We start from the raw sequence: 14,316 nt of genomic DNA, 5'->3' as shown, positions 1-14,316 counted from the left end.
ATCTATTGTTACATATTAACAGTATCTATATTTACATTATCTATAATTACATATTTTACAGTATCATTTTTTACATATTTACAGTTTATATATTTACATATTTACAGTATCTATATTGACATTATCTATAGTGACATATTTGCAGTATCTATTGTTACACATTTACAGTATCTCTAGTTACATATTAACAGTATCTATATTTACATTATCTATAGTTACATATTTACAGTATATATAGTTACATTTATTGTTACATATTTACAATATATATGATTACACATTTACAGTATCTATAGTTACATATTTACTTTATTTATATGTACAGTATGTATAGCTACATATGTACAGTATTTATAGATACATGTTTATGGTATCTATATGTACAATATCTGTTGTTACATATCTACAGTATCTATAGTTGCATATTTAAAGTATCTATTGTTACATATTTACAGTATATATAATTGCATATTTGTAGTATCTATAGTTATATATGTACAGTATCTATTGTTACATATTTACAGTATCTATATTTACATATTTACTTAATATGTACAGTATATATAGCTTCATATGTACAGTTTCTGTTGTTGCATATTTACAGTATCTATAGTTACCTATTTGAAGTATCTATTGTTACATATTTACAGTATATATAATACATCTATAATATATATATATATTTATGGTATCTATATTTACAGTATCTATAGTTACATATGTACAGTATCTGTATCTACAGTATATATATTTACAGTATCTATAGTTACATATGTACAGTATCTATTGCTACATATTTACAGTATATATAGTTACATATTTGCAGTATCTGTATCTACAGTATATATATTTATAGTATCTATAGTTACATATTTACTTTATTTATATGTACAGTATATATATTTTTTTCTCCTTTTTTAACCAATTTATTAACATTTTAATCTATTTATGGATTTAACTTTATCCTTTTATGATGAGTTCTGTGTGTTTAGAGTGAGATTGAATTCATTCACAGGTTTTTAGGCCTTTATTTAAAAACAATTAAAACAATTATTTTTGGCATTTTTCAGCCTCTTAAATGTGAATATTTTCACTTTTTCAAGTTATTCGGAGGTTATTTTTTCGACACACTTTACGAAACCAAACGGCAAATTGTCTTTTGCATTTCAAACAAAACTCGGCGTCTCTTCCTTCCTCTTTGTTCTTCGTCGTCAATTTGCACCAAAAGTAGTTTTTATGCTCTGGTCAGAAAGTTCCTTCCTCTTCGAGGCGGCGCCGCTCTGTCGCGCTCCCACCAAACCGTGCACTTACCAAAAGCCCACTGGTAAAGAGGCATTCAGCGCCCGTATCTCCCCCTAACTCCACCCCCCCTCCCCCCTCCCCCCTCACCCCCCCCCCCCCCCCCCCGTAATTAGGTGATCAATTATTAACACACCAATAAACTTCCTGAATAAGTAATGGCGTTAAGGCTCGTGTGGGTTCTCTAAAGCCCACTGCCCCAGACATTCGCTCAAATATTTGTCGTCGTTCGCGTCTTTGCGATTATCGGAGGAAACATTTTTAATTTAATTTCCCCGACGTTGTCATTTACTTTAGACGAGAGGGAACCATGTCGTCGTTGTTGTCGTTGTTGTTGTCGTGTAGAGATGTTTGTCACCAGGCAGCTGCCGTTTGAGGACGCAGACAGCGGTGAGTGTTTTCCGCTCTCTGTGAGATCCTTTACGTTTTATTTTATGACTTAGAAGAAAAAGCAGTTGTTGGTAAAGACTTTAAAACGATCGGGACTTTAATGTTATTATTACTTTTATTTATTTATGTCTTGTGGAAAATAGAAAGTGAGCGTGTGGGAAAGTTTCCCTGTAACTTTCTCTGTGTGTATTAAGTTAGTGACGATACTTTTGGATACCATTTACTCAAATTAGCTTTAAATATACACATTTTTATACCTCAAGTTACCTCAAGTATCACAAGTTATATCCAAATATGATTTTTCCTTTTTGCTGTATGAGTGAATATTGTTGTCACTCGTGGTTGAGTTCATAAAAAAAGTAGAATAATCTACTTATTCTCCTTCTAACTTCTAATTTAAAAAAAATATATATGTATATATATATACATATATATATATATATATATCTTATCTTATCTTATGTTTATATATATATATATATTTATATATATATGTTTATATATATGTATATATTTATATATATATGTATATTTGTATATGTATATATTTATGTATATGTGTATGTATGTAAATATATGTATGTATGTATATATGTATATATATATATATATATTTATATGTATATATAAATGTATATATGTATGTATATATGTATGTATGTATGTATGTATGTATGTATGTATGTATATATGTATGTATATATATATAAATGTATGTATATTTGTATATATATATGTATATATGTGTATATATATGTATATATATATTTGTCCAATTTAAAAAGAACAGCAAATTTATTCAATTATTTTCAATGACTTTACAACACAATTGAGTCAATTACGTACATTTAATTTGTGTGTAGGATGTCCAAATTAGTTTAAATGCAATATATTTGACAATATGTATGTAAAATAGAACATATATACTAAATAAATGCATATAGAAAACATTCATTCTTGAATAAAAACCCTATTAAAGAGTACATTTTTTCACTCGCCGTGTGAAGCAGCACCGACAACACGCTCATATTTCACTAAATCATAATTGTTATTAGTGTTAAAAACCAATTTAAAGTCCTCAGCGTGTGTGTGTGTGTGTGTGTGTGTGTGTGTGTGTGTGTCGTGATCGATGGCGACTCGCGCTGTCAATTCCTCCATTTACTAAATGAATGAATGGACTTGCAACGCGGTGATAAAATAATGTCCCGTTATTACGCATCTCAATGACTTGCATGTCGTGACTTTATCGTCTTGTTTCATAAAACTCCTTTTTGCTTCACAGAGGTGGAGAAACTCGTCATAATTTATGTAAAAAAAAAACTTTTCCAAACTGTACGACTGTTCATTTTCTATTCTTTCTTCAACAAAGTCGTGTAAAACCCTTTTGAAAACACACTCTAACCTACTTTCCCGCACACAAACCAACACCACCGTCCACATTTTGTTGCTGCTTTTTTTGTGTGATTATTTCGAGCGTTCGTTTGTTCTGCGATGACGATTCAGCCGCGTCGTCATTGTTGTCGTCTGTGTTTGTGCCGAGTCGCTCGTTTGAAACCCAATTTCCGTTTTGCACACACACACGCACACACACACACACACACACACACACACCTGGTGTTACCATGCTAACGCTAAGCACTGTGTCCCTAAAGAATTCATATTCCAGCCATTTCAGTATAGATATATATAACAGTAAATATTATAAAGTAAATAATCAAAATAGATTGATGGATGGTAGCGATATCAACAAGACTTCCATGGCGTCGCTTTCACTCCTGTACGTTAGATGAAGTCATTACCGGCGTAATCAAAATACTGCCACGTGTCAGTTAGGTACACGAGAGTAAAAAGAAAGAAAAAAAGCATGAATTCTGACTTTTTTTCAATCAAAATTCATTGCCGTTTTTCACGGTTTTAGGCGAGTCATCGCGGCTCCGCTGCATGAAACCGCCATGACTCATAAAAAACAGTTGTTTACAGTGTCGCTGAATCATTAGAAGGTTTGTTTAGAAGAGTGTGATGCAGAAATACAGAAATACCAGACTGTTTACACTGTTTTTTTACAGTGTAATTCCCGTCAGGGCCAAAGAAACATGGGAAAAACCGGGCAACAAACATTCTAAAACGAGTAAAAGTCAAATCTGTAGTATATATGATTTAAACACTCATTATTTTATTATAGAATTTAAATGACTGTATATGTCATGTTTACCTTATACGGCCTCTTTATTATATTCACCCACTATCTTCACATCCTTCAGTGAAACTAAAGTCTATATTAGTTGCATTATTTCCAGAATGTTTTCTGTTCAATTCATTCAATTTAATTAATATTTTCTATCTTAAAAAAAAAAAAAAAAGAGTCATTTATTTTCCACCTTGACACAAGTTAATGGGAGTTAATTATAATCGTTTAACTGTGAAAAGTGACAAATGTTGTCAAAACACCGCTTCGTAATAACTTTAAACGTCACATTTTCACTCCCACGGTATTAAACTCAATTGAATATAATTAATTTCTCAGCCTCTCGACCAAAGATTTGATCATAAATCCGTGGTAAACATTAGATTTTTTTTCACTTTCACGACTATATTCGATTCTACCTCGACGTAAATGTGTTCATTTAACACGATTCTCGCTCGAGACGAAACTCATTTGTTTTGCTTTTTTTCGGTCAAATTCAAATTGAGAGCGGCCTCTTCCTCCTCTTCCTCCTCCTCCTCCTCCTCCGACTCTTAATGCCGAGCGCGATTGGTTCGCGGCTCGCGATTCAATTATGAAAGTTTCCACTTCTGGTAATTAGTCAGCGCCGCAACGTATTGTTTTATGGCCTCGGTCGCGTGTCGCGTTTGGGGGGAAATGAGATGTTTTTTTTTAATGTGCGCGCTGAGAGGATTTTGTTTGTTAATGCACTTTTATGTCTGTAATGAAGCTGCGATGCAATCTAAGACAAAAAGAAAACAAAGCCTGGTGACGTTTATTCACAGATTGGCATTTCCCCCCCTCTCTCTCTCTCTCACAGAGGCGGAAAATAAATATCCAGGACGGGCAGAAGCGTCCGCTTCAAGAGGATGTGAGACGGCGACTGTGTCAGAGAAGTCGAGCGGTTAGACGGGGGGAGCAGCTTTAGGAATCCCCGGAGGAAATTCAACGTACGGCAAACGCGGAGGTGCTGACGGTACGTGCGCGTCTTTATTCTGTTCGTCTGATCTGATGTGTTGTTTACGTTTGTTTCAACGAGATTTAACGTCTCGAACCAAACGCGCTTTGTCCATTTGGAATTTGCGCCGTGACCATTTGTCCCCGGGAAATAGAAACTTGTGTCGTAGAGTTTCTGGACGTCAAATTTTAAAATTCAAACGATGCAAACTTCGCCATCTGCTCGTGGGAACGCTGATTTTGTACGTCCGTAGTCTTTCAACAGGTGGACGCTAACTGGCAACCTTCCGTTGTCATTTCCCCAAAATAAGCTAGCTTGGTCTTTTCATATCGAATTCCTTTTGAATCCAATTTATTTATAAAAGCACGCTTGACAAACAGTAGGTATAAGGTACATCTGCGTGTCATCAGCATACAGCTTGGTTATGGCAGAGGGAAAGTATGTGGACGTTGAAAAGGAAGGAGCCAAGCACAGAACCTTGTGGAGCTCCTGTGAGGACCGTTCTGGTGGACACCAACTGGCAACCTTCCATTTTGCATTTCCCCAAAATTAGAGAGAGCGTCTTCTTTTCATATCCAATTTATTTTAACATCAAAACGTATCTGTGAAGCGCACTTGACAAACAAATGATGCAAACCTCACGTCCGCTCGTGGGAACGCTGACTTTGTACGTCCGTGGTCTTTCAACCGGTGGACGCTAACTGGCAACCTTCCATTCAAGCAACAGTTGACCAATGTGCTGTAAAATTTCATGAATAAGAGATAAATAAGACATAAACTGTGTCAAATGCAGAGGAAAATATGTTCAGTAAGATGTAAACGTGGACAGTGAAGATGTTAAGTTATAGTTTAGTTAATTAAAGAGTTGTAGGTATAAGGTACATCTGCGTGTCATCAGCATACAGCTTGGTTATGGCAGAGGGAAAGTATGTGGACGTTGAAAAGGAAGGAGCCAAGCACAGAACCTTGTGGACCTCCTGTGAGGACCGTTCTGGTGGACACCAACTGGCAACCTTCCATTTTGCATTTCCCCAAAATTAGAGAGAGCGTCTTCTTTTCATATCCAATTTATTTTAACATCAAAACGTATCTGTGAAGCGCACTTGACAAACAAATGATGCAAACCTCACGTCCGCTCGTGGGAACGCTGACTTTGTACGTCCGTGGTCTTTCAACCGGTGGACGCTAACTGGCAACCTTCCATTCAAGCAACAGTTGCCCAATGTGCTGTAAAATTTCATGAATAAGAGATAAATAAGACATAAACTGTGTCAAATGCAGAGGAAAATGTGCTCAGTAAGATGTAAACGTGGACAGTGAAGATGCTAAGTTATAGTTTTAGTCAAATTAAAGGAGATTTGTAGGTGTAAAGGTTCATCTGCGTGTCATCAGCATACGGCTTGGTTATGGCAGAGGGAAAGTATGTAAGGAGCCGAGCACAGAACCTTGTGGAGCTCCTGTGAGGACTGTTCTGGTGGACACCAACTGGCAACCCTCCATTTTTCATTTCCCCCAGAATTAGAGAGAGCGTCTTCTTTTCATATCCAATTTATTATAACATCAAAACGTATCTGCGAAGCGCACTTGACAAACAACAGTTGACCAACGTGCTGTAAAATTTCATTGATAAGAGATAAATGAGACATAAACTGTGTCAAATGCAGAGGAAAATGTGTTCAGTAAGATTTAAACGTGGACAGTGAAGATGTCAAGTTCGAGTCAAATGAAAGGATATTTCTAGGTGTAAGGTACATACGTGTGTCGTCAGCGTACGGCTTGACTTTTCTGGACAAAACCAGGCCAGTTTTTTTCCCAATCTGTCCAGCAATAATGTCTTTACTCTTTAGTCTGCTGTAAGTCCTCGAAGGTTCCGGAGAGTCCTGTCGTCGTGGGCAGATCTGGATCCTGCACCTCTGGTGTCAAAGCCCCTCGCTCGTGGCAATTGTTTGAGGTTTCATCGATCGTCGCGCGAGTGTCGTACACGAGCGCGGGACTTAATCTTTCAGCCTTGTGGGTCTAATGTGTATTAAAAAAAAAAATGTAATTATTAAAAGGCCATGGGGTCACAAGAATTAAAAAAAAAAAAAAAAAAAGCTTATCTGCTTGGATTAAAAACTAGGGAAAAAAATCCTCAGCAGATTTCAAAGCCAAAAAGTTTCACATTTTGGCCAGGGGACAGTGGAAGTTAGTGTAGAACTCATGTCAGGGAACGTCTGAAATTCAAAGTTAAATGAATACCTTGTGTTTTTGCCTGTAAATCAATCAATCAATCAATCGTTATTTATATAGATTAGCACTTTTGATCTCCTACTGCTAATCGTGTAGCCCAAATGTTTGCTGCACAAGCTTGACATTTGCTAATAGCATTTCCGTCGTACGTTATTTCACAGTAAATCAGTCGTACGTTACCCTTTGTAGGATAGTGTAGCATCATAGTCTTTAGCTTAGTTTAAGTTAGTTTATTGTTTGTTTAACAGCAACAACGAACCATTTTAACAATCGTTACAGGGTTAGCTAATAGCTAATTAGCATCTGCGGTCGCTGGGCAAGCAAACAAACAACAATGAGGAGAAAATAAAAACACAACGTGGTAACAAACTAGTGCTGGGCACGTTAACGCGATAACAGCGGCAACGTTAACATGTGACGCGTTAGCGCCGTTAGCTGCGTTAGCTCCTTTAGCGCCGTTACAGTCGAACTGGAGCGGTCTGTGTATTGAACAAAAAAGAGCAGCGATACAAATAACCGGTGTACCTGTGTACTGCGTATTTTTTTAAAGTTTAGCGATGCTTTAGAGACTAACTTTAACAATCGGGAGTCACGTAAACACTACAATTAATACCTCACATTATAGCAACGTTGATATAAATAACTAGCTAACCTACATAGCAACAAGAAAACTACCCGAGTCGTGTTTCCAAACATTTAAATTCACATTTTTTTGTTCTAAAACAGGTGTGTGTGTGTGTGTGTGTGTGTGTGTGTGTGTGTGTGTGTGTGTGTGTGTGTGTGTGTGTGTGTGTGTGTGTGTGTGTGTGTGTGTGTGTGTGTGAACCGTCTGCGTTTACCTTTGCTGTTTAGTTGCATAGAAACAGTTTCTAGGAGACAAGTGGGCAGAGAGAGGAGGAGAAAGGGAGGTGACAGAGTTCAACAAAGTAAGGAGAGGAGGAAGAAGAAGACGACGAGAGCGTTTTATAGCAACGCCGCGACGACACACACACACACACACACACACACACACACACACACAGCGTAACAGGATTACTGCGCCTCTAAAGGGAAGAAAGAAGACGAGCGCGAGACACAAACACATATTCAACCACATGCAAATCCATTAGTAATGGATATGCACACTTTTCTCTCTCCCCTCGCCCTCATTTTCCCCGTCCATCTCGCCCGTCTACGTCTGCTTATTAGTACATTCTCTCTGTCTGTCCACTCGATGGCTCGATATAGCTCCGCCCACTAAAGTAAAAACAGAGGCAAAATTCAGTTCCGCCCAATTTCGCTGAAATTTGGTGGGAAGATGTCGTAGACCAAGACGAACAAAAAAGTCAACCGTAACCATGACCTCAACTCAACAGGAAGTCGGCCATTTTGGATTTTTGGAGTCCATTGTGGCGATTTACACCAAATTGTACTACGTCTCATTTAATATTTGTTAGCTTAAAACAACCTAATTAATTGTGGGGTTTTTTTGCGTTTCCATGAGGAATCGTACCAAAACTGTTCCATTCTTTACCACCCTTTCGTAAAGTGGTACGGTCACGACACGACAGTCGACCGACTTTGCGATCGGTTTAAATATCTCATGTAAATAAAAGACCTGAGGATTCATCTATTACCTCAACCACGTACAAGTATTTAAAACGTTGCTAAACAGGTGCAGCGTCTTCTGTCAGAGTCGTCCACAGATCTGAGGCAAGAAGGACACTGAGCGCAGGTGTCTTTATTTTTAATCATGCTGAGGGAGTGTGAGCCGCCGCCGCCGCCGCCGCCGCCGCCGCCGCCGCCTCAGAGCTACGCCTCACTTCTGAGCACAAACTGTAATTAGTCAACTTCAGTGATTCACCATGGCGACGGCTGCAGATTTAGATCGTTCGCGCGACGGAGAGACGGGCGAGTGTTTTGTCCGCGGTCAAAGCTCGACTCGTAATTGAATTGCTCATAATGTGCTTGTGTTTACATTCAAATGCAGACTAAAAAGAGTCATTTCTTTTATTTGAAAGGACCTTTCAGGTTTTGATGGACTACGGACGATCCGAGACGATTAACGTGGAGTTATACGTCGGTTCGAGCTTCACGCTTCTTCTTTTTGTCGCGTCAGCGTCAGTGACAGGGGCTTTGAAAAGATTGTGAAAGAAAGAAAGAAACGGAGTCTGTTCCTTTTTTTAGAAAGAATCACACAGACTCGGAGGAAAATCCTCTCAAAGAGGTTTTTTTTATAGTGTCCTCCCAGAAACAATTGGCAATTGACAATTAAGACGTTTCCAGGATCCAGAAGGTTGTCAGAGAGCCAGCGCTTTATGGGATATGGATTAAACCGAAGATGTATGGGACTGCAGTTCAATGCGGCACAGACTGGGACGGAATGAGCCATTACATCGTATAGATGGAGGCGTACGCCAACTTTTTATCTTCAGTATGCGACAGCTTAGAAACATCTAATTCATAGGGACATCTTTGCTTCCACTGTTCTTCTTCTTCAGTTCAACCTTCTGTGAGAAGTTCTTGATCACGTTTCTTCTGAGCCTCTTAAAGGGAGCTCAAAGTGCTCCACCTTCTTCTTCTTCTTCTTCTAAACATCTCCAGTAGGCTGTACACTACGAGGTGCAAGTTCAAACTTCTTTTGCCTTCAAACGTCTTCTTCCAAGGTCCAGCAAGAGGTGCAATACCGTGCAATATCAATATCAGCACACTTCTTCTACGTCGTTCAAAGTTCCTCATGACGGATAAGTGGAAAGGGAACTTGGCTTGTAAAGCAGAGGGTTTGCCCCGTTCAAATCTATACCAGGTCAAAGGCCTAGGGTACAGGGTTAGCCACTAGCTAATTAGCATCTGCAGTCCCTGGGCAAGCAAACAAACGACAATGAGGAGAAAACAAGAACATAACGTGGTGGCAAACCAGTGCTGGGCGCGTTAACGCGTTAACAGCAGCACATGACGTTAACACATGACGCGTTAGCGCCGTTAGCTGCTTTAGCTCCTTTAGCTCGAGTCAGCGTTTTATTGAAAAACGTCTCTCAGAGTAAGAGACAAGCTCAAAATGCCACCACGACCTACGTTTATGAAAATCATAGCCGACGTTTTCTTCTCCAATTTGACGTTACAGCGCCTCATACAGGCCTGCCGTATAACGCTGATAATGCCGAAACGTTCCTGAACTGACCGTGAAATCTTATTACACTGGAGAATTCTCTTTTCGAGTGACGTCACCGTCCCCGCACACCCGCGACGTCGTCTTTAACGGCAACCATCACCGGAGCGTGATCAAACTTTTAACCCCCGGCTTTAAATGAGAAACTTTTTTTTTTTCTTTTTTTCTTTTTTTCTAACACACAGATTGTTCCGGTATTTCCCCCCTTTTTAATTAAGAAATGTGGCGTCTTATCGAAGGCCAAGGTTGACAAACCACGGAGAATTTATTGGGTGCTCTCTGAAAGACGTCGTAGGAAAACGTCTCCGAGTCACAGCAGCTGCATTTACATGACACTGTGTGTGTGTGTGTGTGTGTGTGTGTGTGTGTGTGTGTGTGTGTGTGTGTGTGTGTGTGTGAGAGAGAGAGAGTGTGTGTGTGAGAGAGTGTGTGTGTGGCGTCTAATCCCAAATTAGGATCTTAATTTTTATTTTTTTTTCCAGGATCTGTAACGGTTGACTGAAAGGCTCTGTGGATTAAGAAAGTTGTCTTTTTGTAGTGCCGTGATTCCCAAAGACTGGGTCGGGGCCCTGAGATGGGTCGCGGGGGAATTATTTTTGGTCCCCAAACTCATTTTTTTGTTCTGAATTTACTCATTTACCAATTCAATAATTAGGCGTTACACGGTTTGGGAAACACCCTTGTTTTCCTGTGGTTGAGACGTTTTTGAGGAGGGGCGCTGAGGCTTTTTAGGCTTGAATATGGTCATTTTTATGGAACAGTTTAGTTCGGTATGTTAAGTATGTATTTTTAATGCGTTTTCATTCAGAAAAGTACCAAATTAATTATTATGCAGTGTAACGTAATTGACAGATAGCGATTCTGACATGTTTACGGACATAAACATCACTAAAAAAGCTCTCTCTCCAAAGATTAAAATTAATTTGGGTCCCCAAATAAATTTTTTTGTTCTTCTCATCTGAATTTACTTATTTATCAATTCAATAATTAGGCGTTACAAGGTTTGGGAAACACCCTTGTTTTCCTGTGGTTGAGACGTTTTTGAGTAGGGGTGCTGAGGCTTTTTAGGTTTGGATATGTTCAGTTGTTTGGAACAGTTTAGTTCGGTATGGCACGGTACCTAATTTTTATGTGTTTCCATGAGGAATCGTACTAAAATAACCGGCCGGACCGTTCCATTCTCTTTTCCCTTGTGGTAGCAGAGTAGTGGTACGGTACAGGTGGAGCTAGACTATATTGATATAAATGGGATATGGAATTAAACCATATTGCACAATTGATATTGTTTATTCACTTGATTTTCCAACTGTTCACTGAAATAGCCGTCTTCAATAAAACTACTTCTGACATCATCATATTTGGCTTTAACTTTAACTGAATATTTAATTTGACAGCTCAAACTTTGCGGAAAAAATATCGGCATATATATCGTATATGGATATTTAGCCTAAATATATCAAGATATGACTTTTGGTCCATATCGCCGAGCCCTAAGCTAGACCCATGACAGTCAGACGATTTCGCTAACCTTGCGGGAACAATGGCTGTGGATCCTGGTGGGGGGGGGGATTTGAACCCTGCAACCCTCTGGTTTAAAAGTTCCCTTCCCACTTGGCCACGCTGGACCCATGACTTGATGTGATCCATCTCTTACATTATGCACCTTTTTAAACCGCTGTGATGAAGTGGTCAGAGTGTGTTTTTTCTCAGAGTGATTGGATTGAAATAGAATAAGCAGAAATGAAATGTGCGCGTGTGTGTGTGTGTGTGTGTGTGTGTGTGGAAAAACACACAACACCTTTGATTTGATGCTGTTCAGGGTCAGCGAAGTCCACAGTCGCCACACTCCGACAGCGTCGAGCACAATTAAAAGGCGCTTGTAGATTGTTCTCGACTGAGGCGACGAAGGAGAATGGACTTCCATCGCCGCACGACTCTCTCTGTAAATGGGAAACGCAGACAAAAGCCGGCGGTTTGCGAGTCAGAAACCCGTGTGAGGTTCAGGAGCACGCCGCGCTACACAAATTGCTTCTCGACATAACGGCGTTTTATTTTTTTAGAACTGTTTTTTTTTTTTTCAAACGGCAGATTGTGATCGTGACAGAAGTCTTTCAGCAGCGAGAAGACTCGTGGGGTCAGAAACCAGGCAGAAGAACAGATTTGTTTTAAAATGTGAAGTTTTTCTCGATTTGAACTTCAGGGTTTAAAAAAAAAAAAAAAAAAGATTTACACGAACGTAATCGATGAAATCCCATAGTTTACTTTCTTCTCTCTGTCTTGCAGTAGTTTTCTTCATCCATGTCGTGATCGATCTACGACTGCGCCATCTTTTTATCGTTCATACTTTCTATGACCCCATCTACACTCTTGGAGATAAAAGTGCCAAGTAGAACCGTATAAGGTTCTTCGGCTTGTCCTCGTAGGAGAACCCTTTTTGGCTCCAGGTAGAACCTTTTTATAAAGGTTCAAAATGGCTCTTACTGGAACCATTAGTGTTACCAAGATGGTTCCAGGTAGAACCTCAGCCCTTGTAGAAGAACACTTTTTTTAACCCTTATTTCTAAGAGTGTAGGAAGGTTTCTACACTCTTAGAAATAAAAGTGCTAAGTAGAACCATATAAGGTTCTTCGGCTTGTCCTCATAGGAGAACTCTTTTTGCCTCCAGGTAGAACCTTTTTATAAAGGTTCCACCTGGAACCCTTTTATAAAGGTTCCACCAGGAACCCTTTTGGAGGGTTCCACCAAGAACCCTTTTAAAAACCTTTATTCAGGAAATAGGTTTTAAAAGGGTTCTCTGGATCAAAATGGTTCTTACTGGAACCATTAGTGTTACCAAGAACCCTTGAAAAACAAATGGTTCTGGTAGAACCTCAGCCCTTGTAGAATAACACTTTTTGAACCCTTATTTCTAAGAGTGTAGGAAGGTTTCTACACTCTAAGAAATAAAAGTGCTAAGTAGAACCATATAAGGTTCTTCGGCTTGTCCTCATAGGAGAACTGTTTATGGCTCCAGGTAGAACCTTTTTATGAAGGTTCCTCCTGGAACCCTTTTATAAAGGTTCCACCAAGAACCCTTTTAAAACCCTTTATTCAGGAAATAGGTTTTAAAGGGTTCTCTGGATCAAAATGGTTCTTACTGGAACCATTAGTGTTACCAAGAATCCTTGAAAAACAAATGGTTCCAGGTAGAACCTCAGCCCTTGAAGAAGAACACTTTTGGAACCCTTATTTCTAAGAGTGTAGGAAGGTTTCTACACTCTTAGAAATAAAAGTGCTAAGTAGAACCATATAAGGTTCTTCGGCTTGTCCTCATAGGAGAACTCTTTTTGGCTCCAGGTAGAACCTTTTTATGAAGGTTCCACCTGGAACCCTTTTATAAAGGTTCCACCAAGAACCCTTTTAAAACCCTTTATTCAGGAAATAGGTTTTAAAAGGGTTCTCTGGATCAAAATGGTTCTTACTGGAACCATTAGTGTTACCAAGAACCCTTAAAAAAAACTAATGGTTCCAGGTAGAACCTCAGCCCTTGTAGAATAACACTTTTTGAACCCTTATTTCTAAGAGTGTAGGAAGGTTTTTACACTCTTAGAAATAAAAGTGCTGAGTAGAACCATATATCTATGACTATAACCTCATAGAAGAACCCTTTTTGGCTCCAGGTAGAACCTTTTTATAAAGGTTCCAATTACCATTAAAAATAATCTCGTATGGAGACGTAAACAGACTCAGCTGGGATACGTCGCTCTCTCCCAGCGCGTCTTTCCAACCTCTAAATTGTCCTCGTTACACATCCATCAGTTAGCATTTAGCGTTTAGCATCACCAGCCATCTCCCTGTCGAACCTGTGCAGGAAAAGAAGCTGTAAAAACTCCACGTCGTCTGCTTGAAGCAGAAATCACAACAACGCGGCGAAAGAGCTGCAGGGTGAGGAAAAAAAGTCCGACATGAAATGAAACAAGCGGCCGGGAATAAAACATGACAGTTTGTCGGAGCGCTGCAGGTCCAAACCTGCCAGACTCCCACAAGTCTGACGGAGTGAAACGTGTTAGTGTGGCTGCAGACCCTCCGCTGAAGTGGCCGCCGTTCGGG

Source organism: Microchirus variegatus (genome assembly GCF_963457635.1).
Source record: "Microchirus variegatus genome assembly, chromosome: 19".
Taxonomy (NCBI): Eukaryota; Metazoa; Chordata; class Actinopteri; order Pleuronectiformes; family Soleidae; genus Microchirus; species Microchirus variegatus.
This window is presented reverse-complemented; position numbering follows the sequence as displayed.